Below are 14,626 nucleotides of genomic sequence, written 5' to 3' on the forward strand. Positions count from 1 at the left end.
GGTAGAAAATACCTACGAATAAGCATACAGTTAATACCAATACATAGAAAATAGGTGCTGACAGGTAGAAAATAAGTATAGGTAATAGGTTAGGTTAGGTTAGGTCACACCAAACTCGGTGATATTGAAACGTCGCACAGTCGATCGAGTCAATCTGAGGGGTCGGACATACAATCTTTGACAACTGCAAATTTTGATGTTTATTGCGTCACACTTTAAATTTAAAGGGGTGCCTCTAGAGGAAAATTTTATGAGAAGGCCAATGGAACTACTTTTAGAGCCTCAAAGTTTAGTTTAAACGGAGTTATGAGCTTTTCGAGTTTCTAAATTTTGTCCGACCTCCCACACTGACTCGATCCATTGTGCGTGGCATCGACGCGCGCCCTTACGCGAAAAAATCGATTCAGCTAATAGAGCCGAACAAATTCAATTTACAGGCTGTCACGGTGTCTTTTCTGTATCGTTTACTCGAACATGTACCGGAATGAAGGATAAAGGGACGGGGACAATGAATCAAGGCCCCGGGCCGGAAGCTATCGAACCAAACAGTTTGTTAACTGTAACGCCGTTGGCAACGTTATCGTAATAATGGGCCCTTTCCGGCTTTCCTCCGCTTGTAAAGTCGCGGCTATGTCCTCCGGCAGATTGCAATCGCTGATACAACACGTACGTGTCGCGTATTTTTCACCCGCGAGTCAGCCACGTTGCGCGGAATCCCGATTTCCCGACATTTATTTCATGAAATTATGCCTGATTTGAGTAATTTTATTCTTGGATTAAGAGGAGATCTTCTTGACGGCGCAAACATGAATATGACAGTCCAAACAAGAAAACAAGCGGGCAGAGAGGATGACCACCGTTGAGTTGAAAGAATTTGACTTGGGATTTAGCTGTTCAAGAAATGTGTCTTTGATGACACAACTGTTGGATGCAACTATTCGTGTTCAACGGTTGCGCGTGTTGCACGCTGAATAATTGAAGGCGCTTTAGTTTTCATTGCGCTTAAAGTGGTGATGAATCAAAAGCTTCCGGCAACAAAAGGAAGGATTCTATAATTTTGAAAAACTTTATGATAGAAGCGAATCAACATTAACATTTACAAAACTTGTAGTGTATTTTCTTTCCGAGATTGTATTTTTTTTCCGAGATTGTATTTTTTGTAGTCGTAAATACTACTAATTCCTCATAAGGATCCATTTCCGAAGTCATACTGTTGAATTTTACTCGAGATTGGCAAAAAATATTTTTTACATCATGCTATGTTTAGGATCTCCTCCAACCCCTCTCCATCACAATGTGAGGCATATGGGGCTTCCTGAGAATAGGATTTGTCAGAAAAACGTTGATGAATACTTCCCTTAAACTCAAGAGTCATCAATTCACCATCATCAAAAAACGACCCGTGTAAGAAATCCGGCACTCATGAATGGTGGCGTCTGTTAACTCCGCAAGCGAAACAAATTCAGCACTACCGCGCTAAGGGAAAACGCCGTATGAACCTTCAGGCGTTGCTAAATTCTCCGTGATAAGATAAACATTTTTCGGAAGCTCCGTTAATATTTGTTCTCTATTTTTTCCAAGAGTTTTATTCGCTATCAGATCTAAATTGCCCAACCAAAAACTTGAAGAGAAAATATTCATATGCTTCCTCTAACACACGTCTTTCCTGAGAGAGAATTTGGCAAGAGTCGAATGTTTATACAGCGCTTTTCCTTAGCACGGAGGACAACGACACGTCATGATACTCACGACACCCTTCCCTCCCCCCGAAACTTATTTTTCGCGACTCGCGACACTTGAGCCGTTATCCGAGCTTGTTCCCGGAACCCTTAAGACAAACAAAAGCGTCGTTCCCGGAGCTGACATTTCGTCACGCCGCACAGTGGATCGAGTCAATGGACCACTAGACAGGGTACGAATTTCAGCATTCTGATACATGTTTCTCCGACAAAATTTCACGTAGAACACGATTCGCGCAACGAAAATTACTGAAAACAACTCCTAACGAAGATATTAACGTTTTTATTTCAAATAGGTCACGAGGAATTTGCACTGCCCGCTCACAAGAAACTCAAAGCTCTACGTGAGTCAAATCGCGCACTACAGCGGTTTCAGCAAGCTTCTCAATCGAGCAATATTCATTTCCCACCGTGTGCTTTTCAAACTATAAGTAATTTGCTATAACTGAGCCAAAGCGTCAAGATTGAGGTTGCCAGATTTTTATATCGCAGAAACTATCATGATAACGTTTAGCGCGATGTGTATCACGTAGAGCATTGATTTTTCATGAGCGGGTGGTTTGAATTCACGCCCCAAGAATCATTAAATATCTTCGGATGGAGTTGATTTCGGTAAATTTCGTTGTGCGCGTCGTGTTTTACGTGAAATTTTGGTGAAGAAACATGTATCAGAATGCTGAAATTCGTACCTTGTCCAGTGGTCCATTATAGCGGTCGGGCATGAAATTTTTGGCTAAAAATGCAAATTTTGATGTTCATTTCGCCACAGTTAAAACTTCGAGGGGTGCCTCTTGAAGTAAATTTCACGAGGAAACCTCTGGAGCCACTTTCAGAACCTCAAAGTATTGTATAAACGGAGTTATAAGCGTTTAAAGTTTCCAAATTTTGTCCGACCTTCCCCATTGACTCGATCCACTGTGCGCCGCGGACCAGAGCCGCGGTTCCGTTCCCGTTAGAGCCGCGAAAAACACGGAGCAGAACGGAAAATGGGATTCATCTGGGAAATTGGTTAGGCCCTTGACTGTCTACGCAAATCGTATTAACAGGAGTCAAGCCGCGACTCGTTTTCAAGACAAATCGAGATGCCTTATTTTTTAATATAGGGTGCCGTCACCGTTTCGGGAATCTGTGACAGCCCCTAGGCGGTAGACAGATGTTCTTCATGTCCGAATTGACTTTAGCTCACCGCGGATTAAAGTGGAGCCCTTTTGTTTACGATTCTGATCTTGATCCGAAGATGCTAATAAATCTTTCGACAATCTAAGGGTCATATTCATAGTCTTTTCTTAAACAGTTCATTTTCTCAGGGAGGGAGATCCTGTGGGTTTTTCATTGTAATTGAAGCGCTGGGTGCAGAAAATGTATTTCTTGGTTGCATGGTAAAAAAATAAAATTGCTTGTATAACAATGTTGCGATTAAAAGAGTGTCCGACATGTTTTAATGTAGATTTTACAATAAAACATGCTAATTTAACCAAACGCGTGGTTTAATTAAATTTCCACTGTTGTAAAATGTTCATTTAAAACATGTCGGACATGTTTTTTTAGCATTTTAATTCTTAAATCCGCAATTCATTTTTTTCCGTGTGCGGTGTCTCAACATCTCCGCTAATGTTGCGTTCATTATAATTGAAGAAGGTTCATGGAATTCGTTGAAACTTTTACTAAATTTTCCAAATTATTTTTCAATGCTGAAAATGAAAAATTTCAGAAGATTTTCTGAGTAGTTTCCTCTCTGAAATATGAAATAGCAGTGAAGATTTTAAGACATGCCTTTTCTGCACCCAACGCCGCAATTTTGGAGAGTTTTGAACAAGAAATGAAGGGAGTGCCACTCCAAGACCCAGTGGCGCTTTGGGGTTTTTTGTGATCAACCGAATTCATTGAAATTTCCACGGAGGTTTTCTCTTAAGTTCATCCATGTAAGAAAACATTTGAAGAGCATTGTGTTTTCATGAGCGGGTGGTTTGAATTTACGCATCAAGAATCATCAAGGTGATTCGATGGACGCCATATTTTGTGTCAGAACGGCATGCGATATATCGCATCAATTGGTTCCATATTTTCAGCTACTCGTCATTTTTCTCCTATTTTGAGATCGCACTTCTATTGTCAGGAGTCTAAAGCATTCACTTACCAATTTTAACAAAGAAATTCAACTTAATAAAGGCGTGGTTTTTTCAGAGAGAAAACATCGCATTCGATACTGATATCGAAACTGCACTCGAACGCGATATTTTCTCTCTGAAAAAACCACGCCTTTATTACGTTGAATTTCTTTGTTAAAATTGGTAAGTGAGTGCTTTAGACTCCTGACAACAGAATTGCGATCTCAAAATAGGAGAAAAATGACGAGTAGCTAAAAATATGAAACCAAGTGATGCGATATATCGCATGCCGTTCTGACACAAAATATGGCGTCCATCGAATCACCTTAAGTATCTTCGTAAGGAGTTGATATCAGGAATTTTCGTTATGTGCATCGTGTTTCACTTGAAATTTTGGTTTAGAAACATGTATTAGAATGCTGAAATTCGTGCCTTGTCTAGTGGTCCATTCGGGGACAACTGAGCAGAAAGCTACACTGTTAAAAATCGAGAATTTTAATTCGGTATATGATGATTCACAGAGTCTGTATAGCATCGAAAGAACCCGAGCAATACGTTCAAAATACAATCTGCTCTATAATACTACCTTGCTGAAGAAAAACGCCCTATAAACATTTGGGAGTTGCTCAGACATTTCCTTAGATATAACGTTTATTTTAGAGGCGAGTCTCGAATATTTTATCTTTTTTACAGATGATTTAGATTCGCTAGCAAATAAGATCCTCTAGACATTGTTTCAAAAACTGTTCACAGAATTCCCTGAAAATTCATATTTTATAAAAGGAAATTTGGCAACGTCTGAAGGCTCATACAGCGTTCTTCCTTAGCGCGGCAGAATAGCATGCGGCACCTCATAAAAAGAGTAGATTCCGCTCCGTAAAAATTTAGGTCATTCCTTAAAAAGAGTAGACCTCTGCATTCAGAGGCGGATCCAGCAATTTGGCAACACCAAATTTCCTATATTTAACTCTATGCTGAATAATCGATTCTTGAGGGGGCACCTGGCCCCTCCAATAATCGATACATTTCTATACGTTTATATGGAGAAAAGACAATGTTGCCAATTCGCTAGATCCGCCAATGTCTGCATTCATATCATTCGGCTTCTTTAATGGGCGCTGTATAGACTTCGGCACCGAATTGCACTCCAAAAATTTTAATCGTGAACGTAATTTTTTACGGCAATGCAGATGTATGCCACACTTGCGTTGCAGGAGTTGTGAAGGGGGGGGGGGTTAAAATCCGATTTTCGGCGTTACGTACTTCGGAAACGCCCTCTGAGAAACAACTTTCCGGTCCCTAGCGTTGAAGCGGCTCTCGGTGACAAGTTGGGAATTAATTTCTTTGAATTTTTTTTTGTGCCGCCGATAAAATTCAGTGAAATTTTCAAACGGATTCGACCAGAAATTTCTCTGTAAAAAAATAAAATGGCGGCGGATACTTGGACCGGAAGGTGACGAGATCTCCATTCTGGAATGAGCCTTATCATCCATATGACTCCATACTGCCCAGGGCTCATCAGGGAATGAGGATACGTCCTTGTGAGATGAGCGAGGATATAGGTGCGGAAGAAACAATAAGACCCGCATCAATCACTTCCCACGGAGCTCATTCTGGTTTTGAAAAGCGTTCATTTCATCTCAAGCCGCGTCTCGCGTATTTATCTCCACCATTTCCAGCTTTGTTCCCGCCGCACAATGGATCGAGTCAGAAGGAGCGGTCGGACAAAATTTGGAAACTTTAATCGCTTAAGACTCCATTTATACTAGACTTTGAGGTTTTGAAAGTGGTTCCATTGGTTTCCTCGTAAAATTTTCTTGTAAAAGCACCCCTTGAAATTTAAAATGTGACGAAATAAACATCACAATTTGCAGTTCTAGTCTAAAATTTCATGTCAACCTCTCTAATTGACTCGATCCACTGTGCGCCGATTACGTTAGGGGCCCTTTGGATCCCGGAAAATCCCACCGCTCGCGCTCGCTAATCTGGTTGAAAATTAGAGACCTGGCAACACCGCTGATCCTTGATTGAAAAACTGCGAAGATATGTGTTCCAGGTCGGCTGAGCCCGTCTTAATCTGGACCATTTTCGGAATAACCTAAAACTTGCCCGAATTAAAACTTACTCCCGAGCTGTCATAGTACATTCAGAACATAATCCAACGTGGAAGATCCGTGATGATCGGACGACGCCGAATTTTGCTTGAAATTATTTTGTTTTAGATCGTGAGTGCCTTGAAAAAATTGCATTACATCAACGGTTAAAGGGGGAAAATGAGCATTTTCAACTGCTGCTTCGCAAATCTCCGCTTACGTTTTATTTTATTCAAAGAAACTCTTCACCAATTTTTTTTTATTTTGAATTGCTTGTTTCATGGAGATACGTGCTTTTATAGCCTGGTTACACGCTCAAATTTCCGTCAAATTCCGATCAAAATTAAGACCAAGATGGCGGTCGAGATTTATCTAGATTGAAGAGTAAAATTAATTAAAACAGCGTGTTGATTGAAATAAGCATGAAATAAGCACGGTTGTGGGGAAATCAGATGAAGGATGAGCCCCACAGCTCCATCATCTACCATCAAATTTTCGCGGGTCGCAGAAATTTGATGGTAGATGGTGCGCACCAGTCACCATTTGATCGGAAATTGATGGAAATTTGAGCGTGTAACCAGCACATTACACGGAGGGTATGGACTCGATCGACGTGAATCGATCGGAAAAAAAATGTGAAACGGTTGACGTGAATCGATCGACACCGATTCGATCGACAATTGCAAAACACCCCGTTTCAACAATCAAACAAACCCGTAAATCAATCGACAAAACCCGTAAATCGATCGACAAAACCCGTGAATCGATCAAAAAATCTGAGTCGATCGACAAACCGTGAATCGATCAACAAACATGTGAGTCGCGATCGAATCACATCGATTGGTTCACGTTTTTATTTTCCGATTAATTCATGTCGATCGAACCGACACCGGGTCTTCAATAATTTGACGATCGAATCTGTGTCTACTGATTCACTTTTTCACTTTTCGATCGATTCATGTCCAATCCATACCGATCATTTCACACTTCGGCCATCGCATAGGTTCTAATCGAACGTATCTCTGCCAAACGGAACTATGTGCATTAAGACATGAACCCCTTGAGATCCATAAGAATGTATGCATAACAGGGCTCACGTCGCTCAACGACTGTGCCGGGAAAACTGTGCTCATACGAGCTTTTTCCCTCTGTGCTGAAATGTTAAGCTTTATACTAAATTTCTAACACACTTTTGGAAAAAAACACATCGGATCTAGAGTCCAGACTCTCTGAAAACATTGACAAGAAAAATGACTCTTGATTCAATCAGATTTAAGCTTATATCAGAAAAAAATCCGCTCAAATTAAGAGGCTTGGTTCTTGATCTAAGCTTAAATCTGATCGAATCAAGAGTCCTTTTTCTTGTCAATGTTTTCAGAGAGTCTGGACTCTAGATCCAATGTGTTTTTTTTTCCAGTGCACGTTGGTAAAAAACTCCAACATACTGTCATTTATTTTACTTTCTTTTAAACTGAACAAACAACTTCCTCTGCACTTTTTTGTAAATGCACATAGTTCCGTTTGGCAGAAATACGTCCAATCGTGCGTGGGTCTGGATCCGGCAATATAGTGTGATTTTCGCCGAAAATCGCAACGTTTCGCGTTTCAAAGGTTGACCCAGATAACGGGCGGGATGATCCACATAATTATTTCGGGTGAAATTTCATCGCCGGGCGATTTGCGGCTTAATAAAAATAAATGGAAATCCTGCCCGCGCCCTGTCGCCTTGAGTTTCGGCGAAAAAACTTTGTTCCCTAACTCGGTTCGCGATGAGGCGACGGGGGCTTGAGGCCTAGGACGCTGTAAAATTAATCGTGCGTCCTTAAAATTAAGTGAGGTCGGGTTCCGTGCGACGGAGACGAAACTTTCTTTTATTCCCGGCGAGAAAAAAGGTCACGGCAGGTTCATTACTCTCGGAGCTGTAGCAGATTTTATTATTGTAGTTATGACTAACGGCTCTGAATTTTAAAGGGTCGCTTAGCACGAGATTTTAATATGCTCCCCTGCGAACTTCTCAAGTGTGAAGTTTACGGCCATCTCATCGCGAGGAAGAATGGCTGATTGGTCTAAATTCGATGTCGGAGGAAACTTTGTGAGCCCGAAGGGATGTATATCTACGAGTCTACCTGATGTTGGACACAGGTGGATTCATAGGTAAGCGAAATCAAAGTTCTGGTAGAATTTCAATGGTTTTTGGAAAATTAGTACATCCGACTGCAACTTTGTTTCACTGGTCATATTATATTTCATTTATTTTACTTTCTTTAAAACTGTACAAAATAACTTCCTCTACATTTTTTAAAAAAATTTTTTCGCTCAACAAAAAATATCCACGAAAAATTCCAATGAGATATTTCGGTTATTATGGTGTTGGAAACATAAAGCGCGATCGTAAGTTTTCAAATGTTGCGATGTAAAGGTACGAATTTTTTGACTCCCATCGGTTTACATGATACATAAATGCACAATCAAGCAGTTTCAACAAAAAAAAGTTGAAAAGCACACCGATGTCAAGGTCCAAATTTGCTGAGACTAGATGGGTTTTAAAACTGAGCAGAAAAATAACAAATGTCTCGATGACAAAGTTGGATAATTTCAAAGTTGCCGATATGACATTTCATGCCACATATTGTATTTTAGAAGTTGCTTTATTCGTTCAAAAATACTCTCTGGCACCGATTTTCACAAAAATCGATCGAACTAGAGCCGAGAAGACATTTTAGGTCACGTCACATTCACCATCTTGGATTTTCAAATTTCGATAATTGGAGATGAAATTCAAGTTTCCTGTCAAAAATGCCATCAAATACCAAGTTTCACTAAAATCGATAGAACAGGAGGTGCATATCGCACGATCAGTAGGACTCTACACAGTGGTGAACGACATCGGCCAATTCACAAACTTTAGTGCGCCTTCATTTGCGTCTGATACTGTGCAATACTTCCGAGGTGGAATAGTTGCTCGGTGCTCCTTAAACGGTATTGCTTCGACTAGATGGCAGAAGATTACGATTGCCGCTGATGTTACAACCTACCGCGTGCGCAGTTGCACATTTTCTCATCACCGATTGTGAGGTAAAAATATTCATACTTCACTTTGCAACGTTGGAAGTTTTTTACTGTCTATTTTTAAAGGGTAAAGGATATGAATACTTTAAATTCTGCCGTGATTTTTCCGACGTATGACAAAACATATTAATTTAATGTTTAATTGAAAACAATGCAATGTCTATTCTTAAAAACTTCCTCGATTTTTCTTCTCTGTGCGAAGCGGATTCGGAGAAAATTTCAAGGAATGATATTGCTTTGTTCTCCTTTAAAAAATACAGCATGAGTGGATATTTTTAAACACCGCAAACGAGATAAATGGTTTGGTAGTTTTGCCGTCGACATGCTCTGGTTGCTGGACTTAAAATACGGATAAAACCAAGTAAGACGAGGGTGGATCGATGAAAAGTGTCCTTACTGTAGTGCATGACGTCAAAAGCCGAGTTTTTTAAAGCGCGATATCTCGGTTAACATTAAAAGTAGAAAATTTCTGTTTGGACGGATCTTAATATTTTTAGCTTATCTAAAAGAATGGAGCATCAAAACACGATTAAGTGACTAGCGCAACTGACCCATTGCTTTAATTCATTTATATTTTCCCTATGAAAAAAAAAATATCTGGAATAAAATGTCTCTGTGAAAAAAAGTCTCATAGAAAAAAGTTTAGTTTGCAATCCAAAGCGTTGGTGTCTCGCGCTGATCACATGGTACGGGGCTCTATGCTCTGAAAAAAGGTTCATCTGCTATTTACTCTTGGGCTTCGGAGGTTTCGAGAAAAGTAAATACCACGTTTATTGTTTTAGCGGCCACTACAAACATTTTATGGGGTAGTTTTTCCCTTGATCTGGTGCTTTGCGTGAACTTTCGCTTTTTATAACCACTTGTTGCGAGACAGATCACAATGAGTTTTGTGTCGTGGCTGAATTGCTCATTTTATTTCAGCAGTCCCTGATGAAGTTTATCGGATTTCAAACCGTTCCGATGCTCAATACAAAAATGAATAGATGATTAGCCTATATATATTATGATATGAGAAATCTGATGGTTTATTATTAAAAAAAGGAGGGAAATAACTATGGGTAGATTATACCAATTTATACCAATATTATTTTCTCCAAAAATTTACTTTATAGACATTTTTAAAAGGAGATAAAAACCCAAAGAAACTTCAACATTCCGCTAAAATTTTACCATACCTCACAAGGGTTGCTTTTAATACGACACGATAAAATTGTTCGACCTGGATAAATCCAGACTTTCTGTATACATATTTTTCCTTGGCGGTTTGATCACCCGGTTGCATTAATCAATTTGCACTCAATTTATTTTTAATTATGCATCAAATTATTTAAACGAACCGTGATCAAAATTACATTATTCAAAGAAAGTGCAATACAGAGAGCGGGAGAGAAATAATATTTATTTATAGCGCTATGAAGGCATCTGCCATAAAATGCACTTAAAGAGGGATTCCACTTTATTTCTTTGATACATTTTTAAAAGATCACCTTTATCATTCGTGACGAAAAAGTTTTGAAAAACTGTCAAGACATTAATGGACAGTATTATATTTCAAACAAAAGCATGTTAGCTTCATTGTAATCTTCAATGTGTACTTTAACATTTAAATAAAAACACGATTTCTCAGTGCAAATATTTTTTCACTCCCAAAAGTCCGGCTGTCTCGGTGACAAAGTTAAGGAGCTTTGAACTCGGAGATGTGAACAAACTTGGATACACGTATATCCAAAGTTACCCCTGCGCTCATCCCCTTAATTCTCATTTGTCATTACGCGTAAATAAAGTTCGTCGCTCCTCTGTCATAAGCGCGTATCTCTATTCCCACAAGAACCCCGGCATGTATAGAGTAATATGCAGCACAGGGCTCATGAAGGAATATAGATACGCCCTTATATCAAAAGGGAACGAGTTGAGCCAGCACGGGCGTCGAGGGAGGGAAAACCGTAAAAAGGCTGTGATGAGGCAAAAAAGAGTATCTATTACACCGCCTCAAGTTCGTTTTCAGGAGCAAAGAACCCTGGTTCCTGTCCCACCTCGGAGATTTGATCTTGAAAATGACCTCTCTCCGTTCAGATCCCGGCAGGGTAAATATTCCCATGAGCCTCAAGCGTAAAAAGATATAAACTTTTTTCTGTCTGGAAGGACTTCCCGCCAAATCTACCTAGTGTGGTATTACGGAAAATGCCCAGACTAAGGAGTTCTCCAATTTTTTCTCTTTTCTGAGAATAATGAAGATGTCTTCATGATAGAGTTCTGTTCAGGGGTCCCCATCACTTCGATTTACTTTTTGTGGTATGGAGGAAAATGCTCTGACTGAAGAGTTTGCCAATTGCTTTCCTTTTTCGAGAAAAAAAAGACGTCTTGATAGAGTTCAGTTCAGGGATCGCTATCATTTCGATGTATCCGGGATTTCGAAATTATACACGTTCATATATTATACACAAATATATATCACACAATTAATTATATGCAATTACACAATTATAATATTATTACACGTATTTTTAGGAAATATCCGTATACGTACGTATTTTTAGATATTATATTGTAGCAGTTAAAAATGGATTACATTTTGCAATTAGGAACTGCAATTTCTGGCTTATCCGTTAAGACACTTATTTGCATAGGTTAACTTCATACGCTGTCTCAAAACTTAGCCGGTAATTGTAGTTCCTGATTACATTATGTAGTCCAAATTCTGAAGTGAAATGCGGATTTGACTATGTATAGTCATAAAAATGTGCGAAAGAAATCAATTCTTATGCTCATTTATTCTACGTTTAAAAATATTTCATCGATCACAGATATTGTTAAATTTTTGATAGAAATGACAGAGATAATGAAGATATTAGAGATTAAATTACAAAATTATACATGTGAGTAATCATAATTCAGGGGGTATTTAAGGGCATTATTTCTTACCAATAAGTGGGATAATATGAACCGGGTGGCCTAAAATATTCGTTAAAAATAATCTCGATGGAAAAAAAAGATGAGCCAGTTGATACGGAATTACGCGGAAATTTGAACACTCATATTACACGTTGATTTTGTTTAAACGGTTACAAGAACTCATGCCATGGGCCTGAAACATGAGTCTTGTTCCTCAAAAATACGAAGATGAGAGACATATGCATGGAGGTTCATATTGCTGACTAAAGAGCTTGTGGGAGTTTTGTGGAGGCCGCGTTTGAATGGGCATAGCCGTGTACAAAAAAAGGGACTATACCATAGCTGACAAATTATTCTTGAGGAAGAATTTATATCATTTTTCCATTTGAAGAGAAAATCATTCATGGGTTTACCGGTTTTATTTTTACAATCAGTGATATCATGAGGTAAGTCACATCCCTGGTAAAAATTGGCGAAAAGAGCTGCGTTTCAAAATACGATAGAAATTCTTAAAGCCGGCTAAAGAAGGCTACAGAAAATCATATAGCTGGCTGTCGAATGCGGGGAAAATCATACGGCCGGGATTTTCCGAAGCGATAAAAAATTATGCAGCCGGGCTATAGTTCCTATCGCCTGGCTGTTGCTTTTTCGCCATCGATTATAAAAGGCTATAAGAAATTATGTAGAAATTCGTGTGCTTTGGAAATCATTAAGTTTGATACGGAACCACCTTAATATTGACAAAACACATTATATTTTCCTTTAATACATATTTTTTTTCATCAATTAAAATGAGAATAACATACAGGATGTGCAAACATTTCAAAATCATGAGTTAAATAACGCTGACTCCGCCAGATTAAATATTAGAGCCTAACACAAAGCGGAGCGGCGGCGCACTGGTGCCTACAAACCTAACAGGGATACTTCACGCATTGCGCAACGCGTGAAGTATCCTGGTTGGGTTTGTAGGCGCCAATGCGCGTTCCGCGCTGACTGCCCGCCGGCTGCGCCGCAGCGTGCCACGGCGCTTGAAGCAACTATTTCACATCAGAAGTGTTGCACAGTATCATGCGAAACTGAAGGCGCTCTAATATATTAGTAATGGCAGACATCCTTCAAAAGTACGGAGCTTTCCTCGCAAAATACATCAAGATACTGGCCCAGAAAGAGAGCAGTATTCCAAAAACTCTCCAAGTCCTAGCATCCTTAATTAGAAACATTTAGCATACACTTTATCGCCTGGCTGTTGCTCAATCGCCATCGGCTATAAAAGGCTATAAGAAATTGTGTAGCCGGCCATAGAGGCTATTGGAAATCTAACAGCCGGCTGTAGGTGTATGGTATTTTGGAACACAGATTATACTGCCAATTTTTATCAGGGATACTGCTACAAACATTCTGACATGTGATTTCATAACCACCTTAATTTTTTTAAATTAAAATTACTATTGTCCTAATGAAAACTAATTTCTATTCTTCCTTTTAAAACGAAATAGCCGATTTTTTATGGCACCTCGACCTTTTCATTTGAAAACGTCATCAGTCTGTTGTAAAAGACCGGCGTTTTAATTCTCAGAACGCGTCACGGATTAGTGAGATTTTAAAAATGAAGAGAAGCGAGAGGGTAGAAAAAGAAAAGGAAAACATACCAGCCAAATAATAAGATATCCGAATGAAGACAGCTTTTCACCTGCGAAAAAATAAAATAAGCAATATTAGTAAGTTACTAAATGAACTACGTGCATATTTGGATACATTGAAGAGATCGTTATCAATGCTATTTAAAACCTTTTCTTCCGAAACTGTCATTTAAACGCGGATAAAATTAGATTGTCAACTTAAAAAACTTTTAGACCATCAAATAAGCGGCTCACATTGATACGAATTTAAAAATACATGTAAAAATTGCAGTGTTGTTGTCTCACCGCGTTGAAGATGAGCAAGGAAATTCAAAGCGCCTTCAAATTCCTAGACGCAACACGGACATCTGTCGAGTGCGAATAGTTGTATCAGGCATTATGAGCAAAGTCGCATCACATTTGCAAGTATGTAGCAAAGATCTGTGTGAAAATGAATTAAATAAAAATAAATAAAGAGGCAAAGTTCTAGGCACAAATTTCCATATAATTAAATTAATTTCAACTTGGTTCCTTTCAGCACGAACAGTCCTATTCACCGATACTTCCTAAAAAAGCCCTGTTCATCATAAGACGAAAACAGTTAATATTCAGATTAATGGCGGTATAATGAGGTATTTTTAATGTTACATATCAGAGATCAAACAAGAAATTTGAGTAAATTTTTAAAAAAACGACTACGTAAAGGGAGCTTCACAAGGAATTAAAATTATTTTCTGAAGAGCAAATCGAAAATTTCAAAGAAAAAATCTACAATTTCAGAGAATTTTAAGGTGAATCCACAAATACTTTGTATTTTGTCCATATTCACTCGTAAGGTTTTCATTTTTTGAGATGTTAAAACTCTCCAGATCCATGCAAGGTTGGATTCACTCCGTAAAATTGTTGAATTTTACCGTTATTGATATTAATTCTCTAACTCCAAAAATTCTCACTTTCTTCTTTGGCTCTTTTATACGTATTTATCTGCATTCATCAAATCAAAAACTCCTATAATTTGTAGGTCAATTGGGGATAGTGAAATAATTAGTTCTATTACGTTATCTAGCGCAGGAAAGCTATCGCTTAGACACGAGAGGATCCTT

General features: G+C 38.8%; 1 protein-coding gene across 1 annotated transcript in view; it reads right to left on the minus strand.

The window, feature by feature from the left end:
• The window catches only part of LOC109031561 (neuropeptide CCHamide-1 receptor), a 94,284-nt gene extending 80,687 nt beyond the window's left edge, over positions 1 to 13,597 (minus strand). Inside the window, exon 1 of the mRNA XM_072302803.1 lies at positions 13,554 to 13,597. The gene's annotated coding sequence lies outside the window, so the exon portion shown is untranslated. The remainder of the gene's footprint in view (positions 1 to 13,553) is intronic.
• Between the last annotated feature and the right edge of the window lie 1,029 nt (positions 13,598 to 14,626).

This window comes from Bemisia tabaci, chromosome 7, assembly GCF_918797505.1.
Source record: "Bemisia tabaci chromosome 7, PGI_BMITA_v3".
Classification (NCBI taxonomy): domain Eukaryota; kingdom Metazoa; phylum Arthropoda; class Insecta; order Hemiptera; family Aleyrodidae; genus Bemisia; species Bemisia tabaci.